Source organism: Mesoplodon mirus (assembly GCF_964341445.2).
Source record: "Mesoplodon mirus genome assembly, chromosome: 20".
Lineage (NCBI taxonomy): Eukaryota > Metazoa > Chordata > Mammalia > Artiodactyla > Ziphiidae > Mesoplodon > Mesoplodon mirus.
This window is the reverse complement of record NC_138996.1, coordinates 38796883-38816957: the sequence shown is the minus strand read 5'-3', so window position 1 is coordinate 38816957 and position 20075 is coordinate 38796883.

Genomic DNA, 20075 nt, shown 5'->3' with positions numbered 1-20075 from the left:
AGTTAGTTCAACACAGGCAGTTGATGAAGATGTAAACAACTCCGTTTAGGTTCTTTTGAAATACGTGTTGATTTCTTGAGGTTACAGCCGTCAATGTTTAATAAACCTGTACACTCTTTTCCCCCCCTATGACAGTCTGAATTAGCTCAAGCTAGATTCTGGCACTGCGCTCTGCAGCCTTGGAGATTGCCTGAGAAGCTGATACAACCTGATTTGCAAGTGGTCCACACTTACCTCTCTCCTCCAACCCATCCAAACTGACTTCAATCACTGCCCCTCTGCTACAGAAGACTTCATTTAAGTCTCCAAAGCTTCATTTTCACCCGAGTTCTTTATTCACAACTTAATACAAAGCATTTGACTTGTTGGTATCACTTTGAATGCAAACTTTCATCCACCATTGAATTCATTCTTTTTCCTACAAACTGATTCTTCCTGATCACAATCTACTAGCCACTGGACTCACTGGTGACGTCTAGAAACTCTGACTCGCTTATGACTCTGCCCTTTCTATCAAGGCCTAAGTGGACAGCACCATTTTGTGAGCCTCCAGGTTGCAGATTCTCTTTGATTGCTTCTTCCCCTTTCTTCCATTTTAACAGTGGAATTCTTCACCCTAAACAACTGTAAGAGCCTTCCAGCTGTCTTCTTGGCCTCTGGTCTCTCCTTGCCAATCTACCCTTTGCTGACCCACACTGATCTTCAGAGAGCACAATGTTTATCAAGAATTCCCTACTCAGGAATCTAACAGAGCTGCTTTTATCCCTGTTTAGCTGTGCATGACATCCATAAAGGGTCTTACCCAAGAGAACAGACCTGTGTGAATCTATGGTACTAAATGTACTAAGAATGTTAATCATAAATCTAAATCATGATTCAATTTGGGGTCAAAAGAGATAAATAACATTAGTGGGCATTTCCTAATGAATCTGTAGGCTTTTTATACCCATTAATTGTTCTGGTTAAAGGCTAATTGTTCCAGTTAAAATTTCCTCCACTTAGATCTACCTAACATATTATGCCACTTGGAAAAGTTCTTCAGAAATGGAAAATCCTCTACTTTTATTTTTATGGAGGGACAAATATTTGTGTGAATGGTGGAAAATTTTTTATCCATTAACTTTCCTTCTCTTGAACTGGATTCTTTTTAAAACAGGATCTCAATATTGATTTGTGGGCTTCCCTGGTGGCGCAGTGGTTGGGAGTCTGCCTGCCGACGCAGGGGACACGGGTTTGTGCCTCGGTCCAGGAAGATCCCACATGCTGCGGAGCAGCTGGGCCCATGAGCCATGGCCGCTGAGCCTGCGTGTCCGGAGCCTGTGCTCCACAACGGGAGAGGCCACAACAGTGAGAGGCCCGCATACCGCAAAAAAATATATATATATATATAGATAGATAGATAGATAGATAGATTGATTGATTTGTTTTTCATCTCAATTCATTATTTTCAATCAACATTGAAAGCAACCCGAAACAGTATTGTAAATCAACTATACTTCAATAAAAAGATAGTGAAGAAAACATCATTATTTTATAGTTTTTCAAGTGAAATTGTGCTTTGTGATATTACACCTCATATAGTCTCTGGAAAACTCATTGTTCACCAGTGGATGAAAAAGGCAAATCATGTTTTAGCATTATCTTTGGTTGGAGTTTTGAGCTTAAGATCACCCTAAAAGGAGACTGAAGAATCCTAGGATCCCCCTGACCACACACTGAGAAGTGATGCTTTATGGGAAAGTGTCTACAAGGTTGATTCTCTGGAATAAAATGGAAGAGACTGCATAAATCTCATGGTTTTGAACACTAATGGTTACTGCCAACTTATTATTTCAATATGTATCCAATTTTGCATTCTCCAAGGTTTGGGGATGTGATATTGTTTACCCTGGGAAGAAAAGATGTGGTTTCCTACCCATTGGGACAAGAACATTCTAAGGTAAGCAAACTTTTCCTCCAAACAACTACTGTGCCATCCTGGAAAGTTACCTTTGCCTTGCTTTACTCATTGATGTTCATGGAACCAGCTCTGAAAGCACAGAGTTAAAACTAAATGGAGGAAAATCAGATTTCTATTCACCTAGTTTTCCAAGTAACATTCTCAGGAGATGTAAAATCACAATAAATGTGGGAAAAAAAAGGAAAAGAAAAATATTGCCATACAGTATGCTGTTTAGATATTTGGCTGAAAGTGTTGTGAATACTTTAGACTTCAAAGCAAAATAGACTAAAAATACTTTAACCAGAAAATAAATTGTTTCAAAATTACATTTTAAAAAAAGCATTTTGATAACTTATCTACCAAACCCAGGATGAAGTTGCTCATATTTCAACATTCTTTTCCATTAAATTAGAGCACCATGGTTTTCCAGGAAACAAGGAAATCATTTTTGTTTTTTTACTTTTTAAACTCTAAATATGGAGAATGTCATTAAGTTAAAAGAAATTATTTAAAGGAAAAGGACACAAACTCTCTAGTGCCAAACACATCTGACTAGTGAGTTAACAAAAGACAAAGTACCACTGCCTAATACAATTATGTCCCATTTGTTTTTATGTTGAAAGCTCCTAAAACAGGATTTAGCACAGTAGCAAAAAATGATGCTAATGATATTTATTTAGTGATTGCCATGTGCCAGACACTTTTTTATACATTTGCCAATTTGTTCCTCGAAACAACTCCTGGTAGGTGTTACTAATCTCATTATACAGATGCAGTAACTAGAGCACAGAGAAGTTGAGTGATTTGTCCAAAGTCACGGAGATCATAAGTTTGGAATCAGAGTTTGATCCAGGCAGCTTCTGACTTGAGACCTAGTGTCTCTACCACCAGACGGTATCGCCATACTCAGGAAAGAGTGCATACGTATATGACGAGGTTAAGTTCATGTCTTTTCTCAAAATGTTAATGTAAACTTGTCTTCTCTGTATACTTTATACAAGGAAACAGTTGACTCATTAGCAGAATAGTAATTAAAGCTGGCCAGTAAGCCAAAACTGAAAATTCTAAAGGCAACCTAACCATTGGCTAACATGAATTTAAAGACAGGAAATCATGCTACATTTCTAGCGCCACCAAATAGCCACCAGCTTGTTCCTCCTTCTCTATTCCAGTCTCTAAGAATAGCGACAACTTCCAAAGAAATAGTCTCACCAGGTACTTGGGAGACTTCTGAGATGTGATTCTACCACCTCACCTCCCAATCCAGTTAGCTGCCATGTCTTCAATTCTACCTGTTAAACACCTGTAAACCTGTCATCCCTGTCTTGATCTCTGCTCAGGTCCCCAGCATCATCCTTCGTATTACCCAAGCAGACTCTTAGCCGGAATCCTCCTCCTCATTCCGGCTTCCCCACCCCTGAAACCTCCATCACCAGAGAGGAGCTTCCCAAATTATAAATCTGATTATGCCCTGCGCTGTTTAAAATCTTCAGACTTTCCATTTTCACAGGATAACTTTAAAACTGTAACATTATATGTGTGTGTGTGTGTGTTGTGTGTGTATGTGTGTGTTGTGTGTGTGTTTTTTTGTGTGTGTGTCTGCATGTGTGTGTGGTGTGTGTGTGGTGTGTGGTGTGTGTCTGTGCGTCTGTGTGTGTTGTATGTGTATGTGTGTGCTGTGTGTTGCGTGGTGTGTGTCTGCATGTGTGTGTGTTGTGTGTGTCTGTGTGTGTGCTCTGTGTGGTGTGGTGTCTGCATGTGTGTTGTGTGGTGTGTATGTATGTGCATGTGTTGTGTGTATGTGTGTACGTATGTGTGTGTGTTGTGTGTGTGTTGTGTGTGGTGTTGTGTGTGTATACACAATGCCAAATGCCATCTGCTCCAGCTCACCTCTCTCTTTCCAGTTTTTACCAACTTCCTCTCTTCCCCCAAACCTTGAAACTCTGTAGTTTGGAAAAGCAAAATGTATACCTCACGCACCATCTTTTTATATGCCCGGAATTTTGCTACCCAGCTCCTCCATCTAGCTGCTACTCACTTTTTACAGCACATCTCCTGTCAGAAGCTTTCTCTAATCTTTCTATTCCACTGCCTTTGTACTTCCTCCAGGCTGGTATTAGGTGCCATATATCCCCATGACAGGCAGTATGAACTTTGACATAGGGCTTTCTGCTCTGTTTCCTTGTCTCTTTTCTCCACTTAATAGAAGCAATGGTACCAATCATCAATGTATTCCCCAGTGTCTACTACAGTACTTGACATATAGTAGGTGTTCAGTAATTACCTATGCTTAATGAAAGCCACCATTATAAATGTTAAGTGAACACTGCCTTATTTTACCTTTACTATGCTTTAAAAAAGAAATTTGTATACTGCAGAGCTAGCAATATGTTTCTTTTTTTAACATCTTTATTGCTAAGTGACTCTTTGAATTCTCAAAGAGGTGTCAATAATAACTATTTAAATAAAAGTCAGGTTATTAGTTTAATATTGAATAAATTAAACACGTTACTTTTAAACAATAGCTCAACTGTAATGAGCTGGAAAAGAATCAAGTAGAATTTCATTTATATATTCAAATGAAATTGTTGGAATTGCTGATTTTTTTTTTTGTAATGTAACACCCTCTGCTCCCCTAACAACATTCTGAAAGAATTTACTCATCAATTCATCTCAAAAGAAAAAAGGCTGTCATGGTTTAAAAATGTTTGATACAGCATTTATTCACATGCTTTAAAATTTGGCTGCGATTGTTAGAGGGTTCTTGGAAAATTTCAACTCCTTTATCTGTGCATTATGACACAGTATTTCGATCGCTGGTTCTAGAGTTAGCCTATTCTGGAGCTAAATTTCAGCTCTCTGTGACCTCCTTACTGTGCAGTTTGAGGCAAGATTACTTAACCTCCCTAAGACTCAGTTTTTTTCAGCTGTAAATCAGGGTCAACCATAGTATCTACCTCTTAGGTTGCTGTGAGATTGACGTAAGATAAAGCATGAATAGAATGAAATGCATTGCCAGACACGGTAAGGCTCTATAAGTAATTCCATTTGTTGATTTTACTATCATTTTTATTATAAATTTAATATGCTCTTTAAAATTGACACTATTTGGGAACACATCCCACTGAGTTTCACTTTATTCATAGCCCACATGTGGCTGGCAGCACTCCTAGGCTGTAGCATCATAGCTATGTCTTAAGAGGCATGGAAGTATTTAGAGCATCTGGCTCTTCAAACCCAGCTGGGCTGTCTCATAAACCCTACCTCCTGCTGTCCAAGTTTCCAAAGTCAGCGTGAAACTCATAGGGGATTAAAGGAGAACACAGAGCTGGCACCAAATAAACAACAGTTTATGATTCTACAGAGTCACAAGCCATTGTCTTCCTCAAGAAGGTAAACTCTTGATTTAACAACAGCTTTTGCCTCAATTACTCTATCTAGACTTAGAGATGAGTTCCGTATTTAATACTGGCGTAGGGGCATATGGCTAGCAGTGACCGCACAAAGAATGAGTTGACTTCTCTGGCGGATGAATTCATGCAAGTAGTCTGGATCAAGGCCAAAATGGGATAACAATGAGGACGGCCAGCCAGGTGCATTGCAATTAGGATCACACATGACCCCTGAATTCCCAGTAACCGGTATCAGAACCAAAGACAAGGATTAGAAGAAAACCAGACAGAGGGAAGATGTTTTGTTATTCTGGAACTCTTGACACCTCTCTTTTTGTCCATATCACGTTCCTCCTTCTATTAAACTATTTATGTAACTATTTTATCAACACTTGATTGTGAATTCCTTAAACCAGGTTTTATACCCCGTGTTGAGAACTGACAGAATTTGCCGAAGGAAGATGAATAAATCAATTACTAATAAAATGTCCATACTCAAAGCTAATTTAAAATATAATGCTAAATTCTGGTATATGTCTTAGACGTTAGCCATAAAGCAAGGTAAGTAAGTACACCCATTGGATAACCACAATAAGTAAAGCTATTTCAATAGTACAAGAAGATTTCATAATTTATATTTCATAATTATGTAAGAAGAATAAAAGGTTAAAAGTAATATTTTGGAGCAACCACTGGTCTTCAGTATTTAATAAGAGGGGGAAACAATCTCTTGAATGGATTTGTAAGTGAATGCATCTCTAAGATTCCATTCAAGGGATTAGAAGGGAAGGGGGAAGGTTAATTATGAAATAGGCAAGATCGAAATTCACTTGCAGATAACTCACTTGCAGCTGAGGAGCATGTGTAAAAAACCAGGTGGATCAAATACTCAATGTCATTGTTTCTTTTTTTCTTGGTAGCATTGATTGACTACGTGTCTCTAGAGAAGAAATGAGAGGAATAAAATGTGTGAAAGGAATGTAATGAGGTCTATAAAATCCCTCAAGACAAACTGGGTTTATAATCTAAATTAGATTAACAAGGTCTACACTCAATGGAGGTTTCAATTAGGCAAGATCAATTATAACAATTGTACATTTTCAACAACTTAAGAAGAGGGGCAAAAGTATATTATATCAGTACTACATGTAACTAAAATTAAGTCACATTTCACGACAAGATTCCCAGGTACAGTGAAAAATCTGACAACAGTAGAGAATTTGAGATTACATAGATACTGTTTTTATGAATGTACCTGAGTTCCTAATGGATATTTATCCATATAAAAATATAGAGTTAAATTATAAGTAATTCTTTCAGCTCAGGACAGTTAGATAAGGGAGGTGGCCAACTGTTTTGCTTGGTTAATCATCTTTTTATGCTTTTTGAAAGGAATTAATGGGAATTACATCCTTTTCACAGGGAGAAAATTGTCTTTCAATTTAATTCTTACTTTCTATATAAGTTATAATCTCTAAAAATAGAGGCTTCTCCTGTACTTAGAAAAACCTAAATTACGTGTTCAGTCATGTGTGAATATTTTTAAAAATTGAGCCTCTACATCCAATGGAATTTCAAAGAGTTATCCAACATTTATACCAATTTTTAAGAAAAGATTCCATCTCCTGAAAATGCAGATGGAAGGGAGGAAGGAAGGAAGGAAGGGGAAGGAATTAAAGACAAATAAAAACAAGAAAACCTATAAAAGTTTCTTTTAAAGCAGAATTTTAATGTTTAATGTGTTTTCTATAGGAGAAACGGTAGAACAGTATTAGATTAGCTGAAGAAGACATAATCAATAGAAAAATTAGGTAAACTAAAAAAATGTGTTAATTCATTTTTAAAACAAGGATCTCTAACATCTATTTTATTGAGGTAAATTATGTATCTATATCTGTATCTATGTATCAGCTAAAACTTTACATAATCTAGTACTTGGGATGTTGAACTTCTACCCCTAATAATTAAGAGCACAGTTCTTAATTAAGAGCACCTGTCCATCTCAAACTTGTATAGCAGAGGGAGGAACACTCCCAAACTCATTCTACGAGGCCACCATCACCTTGATACCAAAACCAGACAAGGATGTCACAAAGAAAGAAAACTACAGGCCAATATCACTGATGAACATAGATGCAAAAATCCTCAACAAAATACTAGCAAACAGAATCCAACAGCACATTAAAAGGATCATACACCATGATCAAGTGGGGTTTATTCCAGGAATGCAAGGATTCTTCAATATACGCAAATCAATCAATGTGATACACCATATTAACAAATTGAAGGAGAAAAACCGTATGATCATCTCAATAGATGCAGAGAAAGCTTTTGACAAAATTCAACACCCATTTATGATAAAAACCCTGCAGAAAGTAGGCATAGAGGGAACTTTCCTCAACATAATAAAGGCCATATATGACAAACCCACAGCCAGCATCGTCCTCAATGGTGAAAAACTGAAACCATTTCCACTAAGATCAGGAACAAGACAAGGTTGCCCACTCTCACCACTCTTATTCAACCTAGTTTTGGAAGTTTTAGCCACAGCAATCAGAGAAGAAAAGGAAATAAAAGGAATCCAAATCGGAAAAGAAGAAGTAAAGCTGTCACTGTTTGCAGATGACATGATACTATACATAGAGAATCCTAAAGATGCTACCAGAAAACTACTAGAGCTAATCAATGAATTTGGTAAAGTTGCAGGATACAAAATTAATGCACAGAAATCTCTGGCATTCCTGTACACTAATGATGAAAAATCTGAAAGTGAAATCAAGAAAACACTCCCATTTACTATTGCAACAAAAAGAATAAAATATCTAGGAATAAACCTACCTAAGGAGACAAAAGACCTGTATGCAGAAAATTATAAGACACTGATGAAAGAAATTAAAGATGATACAAATAGATGGAGAGATGTACCATGTTCTTGGATTGGAAGAATCAACATTGTGAAAATGACTCTACTACCCAAAGCAATCTACAGATTCAATGCAATCCCTATCAAACTACCACTGGCATTTTTCACAGAACTAGAGCAAAAAATTTCACAATTTGTATGGAAACACAAAAGACCCCGAATAGCCAAAGCAATCTTGAGAACGAAAAATGGAGCTGGAGGAATCAGGCTCCCTGACTTCAGACTATACTACAAAGCTACGGTAATCAAGACAGTATGGTACTGGCACAAAAACAGAAAGATAGATCAGTGGAACAGGATAGAAAGCCCAGAGATAAACCCACGGACATATGGTCACCTTATCTTTGATAAAGGAGGCAGGAATGTACAGTGGAGAAAGGACAGTCTCTTCAATAGGTGGTGCTGGGAAAACTGGATAGGGACATGTAAAAGTATGAGATTAGATCACTCCCTAACACCATACACAAAAATAAGCTCAAAATGGTTTAAAGACCTAAATGTAAGGCCAGACACTATCAAACTCTTAGAGGAAAACATAGGCAGAACACTCTATGACATAAATCACAGCAAGATCCTTTTTGACCCACCTCCTAGAGAAATGGAAATAAAGACAAAAATAAACACATGGGACCTAATGAAACTTAAAAGCTTTAGCACAGCAAAGGAAACCATAAACAAAACCAAAAGACAACCCTCAGAATGGGAGAAAATATTTGTAAATGAAGCAACTGACAAAGGATTAATCTCCAAAATTTATAAGCAGCTCATGCAGCTCAATAACAAAAAAACAAACAACCCAATCCAAAAATGGGCAGAAGACCTAAATAGACATTTCTCCACAGAAGATATACAGACTGCCAACAAACACATGAAAGGATGCTCAACATCTTTGCTCATTAGAGAAATGCAAATCAAAACTACAATGAGATATCATCTCACACCAGTCAGAATGGCCATCATCAAAAAATCTAGAAACAATAAATGCTGGAGAGGGTGTGGAAAAAAAGGAACACTCTTGCACTGCTGGTGGGAATGTGAATTGGTACAGCCGCTATGGAGAACGGTATGGAGGTTCCTTAAAAAACTACAAATAGAACTACCATATGACCCAGCAATCCCACTACTGGGCATATACCCTGAGAAAACCATAATTCAAAAAGAGACATGTACCAAAATGTTCATAGCAGCCCTATTTACAATAGCCCGGAGATGGAAACAACCTAAGTGTCCATCATCGGATGAATGGGTAAAGAAGATGTGGCACATATACACAATGGAATATTACTCAGCCATAAAAAGAAATGAAATTGAGCTATTTGTAATGAGGTGGATAGACCTAGAGTCTGTCATACAGAGTGAAGTAAGTCAGAAAGAGAAAGACAAATACTGTATGCTGACACATATATATGGAATTTAAGAAAAAAAAATGTCATGAAGAACATAGGGGTAAGACGGGAATAAAGACACAGACCTACTAGAGAATGGACTTGAGGATATGGGGAGGGGGAAGGGTAAGCTGTGACAAAGTGAAAGAGCGGCATGGGCATATATACACTACCAAACGTAAGGTAGATAGCTAGTGGGAAACAGCCGCATAGCACAGGGAGATCAGCTTGGTGCTTTGTGACCGCCTGGAGGGGTGGGATAGGGAGGGTGGGAGGGAGACGCAAAAGGGAGGGGATATGGGAACATATGTATATGTATAACTGATTAAATTTGTTATAAAGCAAAAAATAAAAAAATAAAAAAAATAAAAAAATAGGGGAAAAATATCCTAAAATACATGAAATTTCAAGGTACTATTTATCATTTTAATAGTATTAGAAATAACTATTTTTTGTTATGTAGACAGTACCTTTCTTCCAAAAACACTAAGGTGCCATCAAAATGCCTTTTATACAAGAATTGCAGATTTTAGAACTAGGTAAGTGAATGAGATTATGAATTAGTAATTTCCTGCACTCCTATTGGCACCTTTCCATCCATCTCCTTGTCTTTCTAATACCATTGTTGTTCATTTATAAAAATCACTACTTATTCTGAGTTCTTGTGACATTAGAAAGCTTCCTCCTTATTCTGTTTGCACATATTTTGGGAACAAAATGAGTCACGCCTTCCCTTGAAACCACCTTCTTTCACTTTGTCTTCTAGCTGGATCAGATTGTCATTTAAAGCCCCCAGTTGGACAAGCAATATAATCTGCCTGGAAACACCATACTGGGAGAAAAAAGCATTAAAATGTATTGAAAAACCTCTAGATTCTAGAGAACGTCCTCAATTATCAATATACACCTTTGATTATCTCTGAGGTAAAAAATCTGTTTTACTGATGAGGAAACAAGAACTCTAAGATGACAGATATTTAGGAACTTGTTCAAAGACATAGTGTCAGGGCTGATATTCCAACTGAAATCTATCTGGATTTCAAAGTCTTTGTTCTTTTCATTGTATCTAACTAATCTCCATCCTGGGAAGTCCAAGTAGCGGATTTAGATTAAGTTTCTTAATCTTTTAGACCCAGATGGAAGGCTATCTGAAATTCCTGCCCAATGTGAATGTTTCATGACCCTATCGAACTACAGGATACCATGGTTCCCACCTTGTTCTTTTGCTAATAAGTTATGTGATCTTGAAGAAGTCACTTCATCCTTGCCAAACTAAGTTGCACATACATAAAACTTAAAGAAAACTCTTCAAACATGAGACTCTCATTACATCTGTGATATTCTTATTTTACCCTATTTCTACCACTACTCCAAAAATAGAATTTTAGTGAAAATATGTTAATTGCATTATTTTCATTTTTTTTCTGTCTTTGAGCACAAAGGGGTATAATTGTTGACATTTATTGTTTGAGAGTCCTGTTATATGATTCAAAATAATATACAATTTTAAGTCATTCAAACAAATGTCAACTTGAGTATGTATGTTATATACATGTAAGGTCTCAGAGGCAAGATTAATTTGAATTTTAGGAGAATTACATAACCACAAATGGTGAGGCTAGAGATTCATGAAACTCAGCCTGAAATAATTGCCAGAGTATAATTCACATAGTTTTATAATTGCACAATCTTTCTGTAATGTGCCCACAGCAAACAATGAGTAGCTAAATAATTTATAAGACCCTTATGTGTTAAACCCACAAATCAAATCACATTATTCGTCACGCAAATAAAACTAGATCAGTAATTGCCATTACCCCTACTTCTCTCTTAGAAGCAAATAGAAAATGCTACTGGCCATGGCTAGTACACTGAGGACACAGTAGTAGCTGAGATTTACCAAACAAACAACAAAATAACTTCTAATGCTATTAGTTACGAATTTCTTTTAGCAATTATCATCATTTGTATTTTGAATTTACATTTGCAGATATATGGAAATCACTTCAGTAAAATTTCATGAAATTTATTTGCCATCTCTTGGTATAAGTTATTTATTTTAACAATTTGGTAAATGAAACACATGACAAACAAAGAACATACAGGTAAATGGAAGTTATTTAGCTGGGGGGAGGGTTCATGACTGTTCAACATATTAAAAACAAATGGAAAGATAAATGGGTAGATATATTTCTATGATGAGAATGTGTGACATACCAAGGATGAATCAATTCTGTATAAATGAATTTTCTTAAAAATGCCAACAAACCAATTTGAAACTTATGTTTAATTATTTTTGTTTACCTTACTATTTTGAGCTAGGTAAAAATTAAATTTGAGAAACAAGGTCTTTTAAAATTGTAACTGGCAATAATAGAATTTCATTTAAGTGTAATAAGAAAAAAGGAATAACCACCTTTGTGTAACCATGGCAGATGAACATTAAAATGTATAGTTTCTATATCAGAGACTCATTAACATGTATAAATTAAAAGTTAAAGATACTTAATATTAATAATCATTGAACATGCATTTAGTACAATATTGACAACTCTAGTCATAGTGTCCAACATTTAAGTTAATTCACGATTAGTGACGGGAAAGTAAGTGTTCTCTTGAAATAAAAGATTATTTTTTTGTGTGAACCACTGGAAAGTGAAACATTTTAATAAGTAAGTGCATTAAGAATGAGGCTAATGACTGAAGAAAAGCCAGAATTTGAGAGCCAGATGTGCTCTGATCCCCCTTTAAAATACATCCTTAATGAAATAAAGAGGCATCTAGTTCTTCCTTTGATTAATTAAGCAGGTGCTAATTTAAGTTAGCCCAATGGCATCATATCCAAGGTTTACTATGGGTAGAGAATCTAAGACACTCTTGCTTTATTGTTATCAACAGCACCAGCACCCCCAAATCCTTCATCATCATCATCTAAATCATTGTACCTCTAAAACTCTCATAACTCAAAGACTGCAGTGTTAGGAGCAAAAGTAAGTTCATCCGACGTGTAGAGGAGAAACAATACTGAAATACAACTTTCAACGAGACGGCATTCGCTCTTTACTGCTAGGAGATGGCAGCACCATGTAGCACGCAGGAATCGAAGTGGCCACAGCATTCAATGGCAACAAAAACAGACTAGAGCTTCCAAGGTGAAGGGACAGAAATATGGACAGCAGTTGAGCCGCAAACCACAGCCACAAGCTGCTACCCAGGAGACATACACGTGAGAAAGGAGCTGTCAATGCAAACTATTTGAATTTAAATCACAAGAATAGGAACCAAACTCTCTTCACGTTTTGAATGCAGTCCCTTTAAAATCATTGCCATGTTCAAGGCCACTTATTGTAATTTTATCAAAATACAATTATTTGCAATATGATTTAATATACAAGTTGCTACATAGGAAAATACAGTTAATGTATAGGAAAGTATTCCAGGTTATTCTAGTATTCTGAATCACTTCAAACCTGATATAGGTTTGTAAGTTATAGATATTTCGGTGTCATGTCCTGATTTATTTGGCAGATGTCTAAAATACCTGTACCATATGGTCTACTAAAGATAACATTATCAAATTCAGTATGTAACTCCTGATGTTCAAATATGTGCTATTCAGTTATTTTACTGACACTATCTCCTTAATTGTCTATTGGGAGAAAAAACACAGCCTTACAACTCACTGGTGTCAGGTATTTTTGTAGGTACCCCATGTATAATTTTGCACAAAATAATGTTCCTGCCCTAAGAAAATAATATTCTACAGGCCAAGAAAGACAAACATGTAAGCCATTAAGTAAATACACCGCATTAGTCTAATTGCATTAGGCTAATATGTTGGTAAAGATGGTGAACAGTGGCCGAGTGGAAGATATTTTGGAGAAACGATGCACATACTACATACAGATTTAATGAGGAGGGTGATTAAAAGGGTGCTCAAAGCAGTAACTTCTCGGCAACTGATTTGTACTACCGTTATGATTCCATTTACCTTGATGGGGGAGAAAATAGTTTACAACTGGTTTGGACATGTTTTATTTGAGATGTCTATAAGGCATCCAAGGAAAATAAGTTGTATACACACATCTAAAAATCGGAACACAGGTCTAGGCTGGCCCTAAAATATCAGGAATTGTGAAAAATTAGGTGGTATTTAAAACCTTGGGCAAATTGATTACCCCAAAATGAGTACAGTTTGAGATAAAAGTAGAAAGGTGGTAAACCATGTCCTGAATCCAGAATTTCGGCCTGCAAAAAAATGGGTGGAGGAAAGACAGAAAAGAATGCCAATACAAGCAGTGAGCAAAGTCAAAAGGATGCACTGGCTCCGTGGAAGTGTTTCAAGGAGGAAGAAGTGATCAACTGTGTTGAAACCTGCTGGAAAATCTATGCAAATATAATCAGGAAACACGGGGTAATGCAGAATCCACTGTTATCCTGGATGAGAAAAGCCTAAGCGGATTGGTTAGGGGAAGAATTCAGTTTGGGGTGAATGGAGTAGTTAATAAGAAGAGAGGAACAAGGGATAAAGTAAATCTAGCATATATTTTTTAAGACAAGGTAAGAGATGGAGAACAAAGGGGAAGAATTCCTTGAATAAGGTTAGGGAAATGGGCTCCACAACACCGAGAGAATTTTTTTAACGGGAAGAAGGTGGAAAATATTGGTACAGACGTAGGTAAGTTTGCACTTAACATTGAATAATGGGGAGATTGTTGTCCCGTGACTTACAGTTCTCCATCACGTGTAGGAAAGGGTAGCCTGGAGTGGAAGGGATGGGAGGCTTTGTCAAAGATTCTAGGAGGAAGGATGCAGTTGGTCGTCTCTATGTGTGGGACAGGCAAATGCTAGAAAAACAGCGTGACGGCAAGGAGTGTTGATGCTTCATTTAAGTCTAGTGTTCCCTGAATTCTAAGTAAATTTTTTTCCTCCAGAAACTTAAAGCTGCTTATGTTTTAGGCATGGAGAACATGTTTTGGACAAAAAGGAACTCTAATTGCAGTCCTGGCATTTCCCTCCGCTTTGCCAGATATCTGTTGGCTCTTTTATGCCTACCTGTGGCCCTTCACAGATTTGTTATTTTCTAATTCCTTCTGTGCCTTTTTTAAACCTGTGTACTTTGTCTCCTTTAACCTTGTTAGGTCTCAGTTAAAAAAAAAATCAGTATATATGGATTTATAAAGAAAGCTACTTACCCATTATTAGGATGTGTTTATTCATAGAATCCTATGCTCTAAAATTAACAAGTGTGTGATACAGTGATTATACCTCCCTTTACAATCTTTCACTGGCTTCTGGCTGACTCCAGGATGGAGTTAAAACACCACACTTTTTCACTGAAGGCTTTTATGTTCCCCAGTTATAGCCTCTTTCATCCTGATCATCCTTCATGCAACACAGAAAATAAGAACATGCACATCGCTTTTAATTATATCATCTTAAGGATCACATTAAATTTATTTTTTATTTATATATGTATCTATCCACCTATCTAAGACATTCAGAAATAACTGGATTTTTTCATTTAGCCTTAAATCATGGATATTTCCACATGCCACTGGCCATTCTTCTACCCTGAATCTCATGTCCACTTAGAGTTAACTCCTATGAAATTGTGATGACTAATTTTACAATATACCACTATAGGGGCACATGCATCACTTTTTAACTATTCACTTTTATAAATAATGCTGATAACTGTCTTTTCACTGAAAAGTTTTAATGCATCTCTGATTGTTTCCTAGAACTTAAATGACTTGGCCAAGAGATAGGAGGATCTTAAATACATTGACAAATTACCACTTGAAAACCCTTTACTGGGCCATACTCCCATCAGAACTAAATGAGATTGTATATTTCCTGTACCACTGTCATCTCATGTTAATAGTTTTTAAAACTTAACTAATTTCTTATGAAAAAATGACCAATACTACCCGTATATATACTCCACTGATCTATCTTTATGACTGAAGAGTGTGGTGAGGACAATGAGGAGACCTGTTGTGTCTTACTGATGGTTGTATGATTCCATATGCCTGGATTAAAGCACTCAAAGGTCTGATGTTTGACTGAGTAAGTAAACTTTTCCTGGGTCTCAAGTCTATAACTGCCTGGGATATAGCTCTATCTGATGAACCACTGAAACCCCAAACTCAACATATCAGAAGCTGAACTCATGTAGCTTTCCCAACTTGGTAAGATCCATAGTCATCCCCAGAGTTACCCAAGTTGGAAAACTTCAGAGTCATTTTCGGTGTTGTTGTTTTTTGTTTTTTTTTTTTTCTATCTCAGTCTACGTTCCATAAGCTACCAAGTTGCATAGATTCTTCTTCTTAAGTCTATCTATTGGGTCTCCTTCAAAAGTTCCTTTAGTCTCTCAGTTCTGGTTTTGTTTTCTGTCTGAACGGTAGCAATAGTCTCCTAAATGAGCCGTCCACCGTAGACATCTCTTTCTGACTGCCCCACAGGCCACGTCGGGGGGTCTCAGCACTACTGCTGTGTTGGACTAGGTATTCTCTGTTCTAAGGGTTGTCCTTCGTATTGCAGATGCTTAACAGCACCCCGGGCCTCTACTCACTAGATGCCAATTAGATCACCAGCTGTGACAACCAGAAATGTCCCTAGACATTATCAAATGATGCCTGGGAAGCAAAACTATCCTCCACATAGCCCTTCGAGGATCACTGATCTACACACTATAGCTTGCAATCCTTGCCAGTTTCCTCATTTCATGGAGGCCAAATTTACCATGACATTCAAGTTCCTTAAAATCCAACCCCATTCTCTCTTTGATTATTTATTATCGACTCTATTTCTTTCCTATCTTTCCCCTCAAGTCAGATAGAACATCTTGATACTTCCAGAATATACCATGTGTTCTATTATATATAGAACCTATACATTCTTCAAGATCTCTCTCTCCTGCCATCATTTCTATGACACTTTTCCTGATTCATATGTGTTTCAGTAGCTCTCTTACAGCGTTTAGGACTCTGTTCTATTTTATTGATATGTTGGCTACTTGTTGAGAGCAACATTGCTTTCCGTTGATCTCTGTGCACCCAATTCTGAGCACAGTGATCAGCCCATGGTGAGCATTCAATAAATACTTAATGAAATGCAAGGGTACGACTGATCGATCGTTTCAGGTGTACACGCACACCTCAGCACAGCTAAAACATGGTGTGTGTTTTTTAAGTGAATGGCTATAAGTTCTGGAATGATCTAATACCACCTCACTCTAAATACCAATACAGTATTCTTTTCATATTTGAAAGTATTTTTATATATTGCACTTATCTCTATTTTTCTGATGTAGTCCTCCCATTAGTTTATATAAGGGAATTAACTATATAGAAATATTGTACAATTTTCATTAACATAATGTATAATTCATATCATAAAAGCCCCACTGTATATATAATGTATAACTATATTTTTTCACTAATCTGACTCTGGCTATCATGCCTCTGAATTTCCCCCTATTCAGCCTAGAAAATCTGGAGTTGGGTAAAATTCTATTTTTGATTGGGTACATGCAAACTGAATACTTAGCTGGCTTATTTCCTTCTACTTAACTCCAAGAGACAATTTAAGAGGAAAGTGGGAAATGGATATATCTCTAGAATGCCTGAAATATATTCCTACTGACTATTCACAATGAGTAGAAGGGATAATGAGGAAGTGCCTCTGAAGCATACTGATGGGTTTCCTTGAAAAGGAGACTCTTAGAAACAGTGGGTTGGAGAAACATATTAACTATGGTTTCATGGAAAAAGCCATCAGCCATTGTCTGAGTCTGTGCAGAGGTCAACATTGTAACACAGGTGAGGTCATCCTTGAAGCATTTTTCTCACATACCATTATCTGTTAGTGTACACATTTTAAGGCAGTAGTTTAAAATACTCGATAAATATTGATAATTTATTAAACTGCCTACATTAGAGAGGTGAGAAATGCTGTTATTTTCACATGGTCAATAGAGAGATACAAGTAGATATTAAAATACTTGATCATTAGAGCAAAATCAAAAAGTAAGGTATACGTTAGAACAGAAAACTCAATAATGAGCTCTTTTCTAGAAGTCAGTGATTGGCCTTTAAGCATTTAGCATCTACAGTTTGACCTAAGAGAAAATACACACATGCTGTCTAAACATAACTAAAGTATTTTGATGGCAAGAGTCCTCGATTTTCCCTGTAAAACCCCCACACACAGCTCTCTACGTTGAGAATTTTCCATGAAAAGCCTTAAATAATGGAAAAAAAGCCATCCATATTACTGCCTCTTATATGTAATTAACAAATTTAAAGCTTTATTATCTCTGGTAACAAAACACTATTTCCTTGCTTAAAATAATTCAGATGTAGAAACCAAAATCTGTCTCGTAGAGTGAGAAAAAAAACTTGTTCAAAGTCTGGTTTTAGTTCAGTTCCTGGCTTGACAACTGATTAACTGTAGCACCTAGAATAGCCATTTTAGGGAGATTTTAGCCATTATACATCCCTACTCCTCTTGTTTTCCAAATTTTGGGTAAAAAGGCAGAAGTTACATAAAGCAGAAAAAAAAAAAAGATTTTCACACAGGTAAGAGAATTTATACATTCTTCTAAATGTCCAAAGCTCTGGGGGAAATGGAGCTATGAAAATTTCCTCACTATTCAATCCTAAATTGTGATTGTTTAGATGGTACATAGTTTTCTTGAGGAGGGAAAGGGAGAATTGAACTAGACAGCTTGAAAAAATTAAGTAGGCTATAATATATAAATTTTGCAGGAAATATATTCACCTCCTTTCAATGACAGAAAATGTAAAAATCAGAAGTGTGAAAATTTTGACATAACTATGAAAGAACCATGGAGCCTCTTTAATCCAAAAAATACATTATATTTGGAATTGCTTACAGGTAATGAAAAAATGTAAATGATAGAAACAAAACTGATGACTTCATTCAGAGTTTAACAGTGGAAAAAGGATATTAAAAGAAGCCAGCTTCTATGGGCCAAATCACAATTTCTCATTCACTATAATTGCAAATATTGGTTCCTGAATGCAGAATACAAATGGAAGAGAATAGCACCTTGGCAATTCAATAGTCAAAGAAAGGTAATACATTTAAATAAAATTGCATGCATGTGTCCATTTGCATTGTAACTGAAATGGTAATTTGAGGGCTAAGCACAAATTTATCTTAGGTATAGAATATATACTGAAAAATTTATAATTCTGGTTGTAACCTGACAGGCTTTTGAAATACTTAGTGTGAAAAGATGGGTACTTGAAATGAGAGAAGAATGGAAGGTAGAAAGAAGAATTCTCTGTAGTTACTTTTCTAATTATTTTATTCCTAAGGTTAGCATGAGTAAAATTCTATTATTCATTATTTAGAATCTTTATCCTTTAAAAAAAGGATGAAGGAATTACCTTCTCTTTCTAATTCTCAAATTACCTTCTATGTTTTTCTCATACTGTAGAATTAAATGTTAAGAATACCTTTTCAATAAAAAAAAAATACCTTATCTATAAAGTGCAAATGATGGTTGCTGAATATAGACGGGTAATCAACAGTCCTTAGCGATGGAAGAAAAGGCTTTTCAGTTTATTTTTTTTTTAGTTCCTTGAAAAGGGATCATACAAGAGTAATTTTGCTGACTCTGACAAAACCCTGTTATGCAATTTTCCTCTTCTGTTGAGATGGGGAAAAAAGTTGAATAGGTAATTGTATTTTCACTTTAAATTGGGAAGTTCAAAGAGCAAAGTGTATGAGACTACTACCTATACTACAAAGTCCACGAGAGGCCATCTTTTATTCTCAAAAAGCACCATTTGGGGCCACTCAGTCGCACTGGGCTGTTGACCCTAACTCTTAAGTGAACTGCATGAAGAATTTGGGGCAACTGTCTTAGCATTCTACCCCTTGAAGGATCTGCATGCTTTGTCCCTGGCAAAAAACAAGCTACCCACCTGGGACATCTGAACTTCTCTCTGGAAGCAGAATGATTCTGACTAACGTCTACAATGTATGAAGCATCCACTGTATGCAAAGCACTCTACTAGGCATTTCACATCTATTATATGATGTTTAAGAATCCCAGGTGAGGGGAGATTATCTCGTTCCACACAGACTGAGGCTCCATGAGATTTGGTGATGGCACAAGGTTACATAAGTCCCTGAGTCAAGCAGAGGCAGCAGGATTCAAGGCTAAGACTATCTGGTTCCAAAGCATATACCCCTCTCCATAGCATGAATCCTTTTAAATCAGTAGACATCTGTGACTGGTGCTTGACGAGGACTTACGAGTTTCCTGTATTGAGTAACAAAGCACTCAACGTTACAGATCTTTGTCCCTGATGACTAAACGGGGAAAACTTTTCTGCATTTCAGTTTAACTGAACTAATAGATCCTCATCAGACATTACAGTGTGTAGATAAGA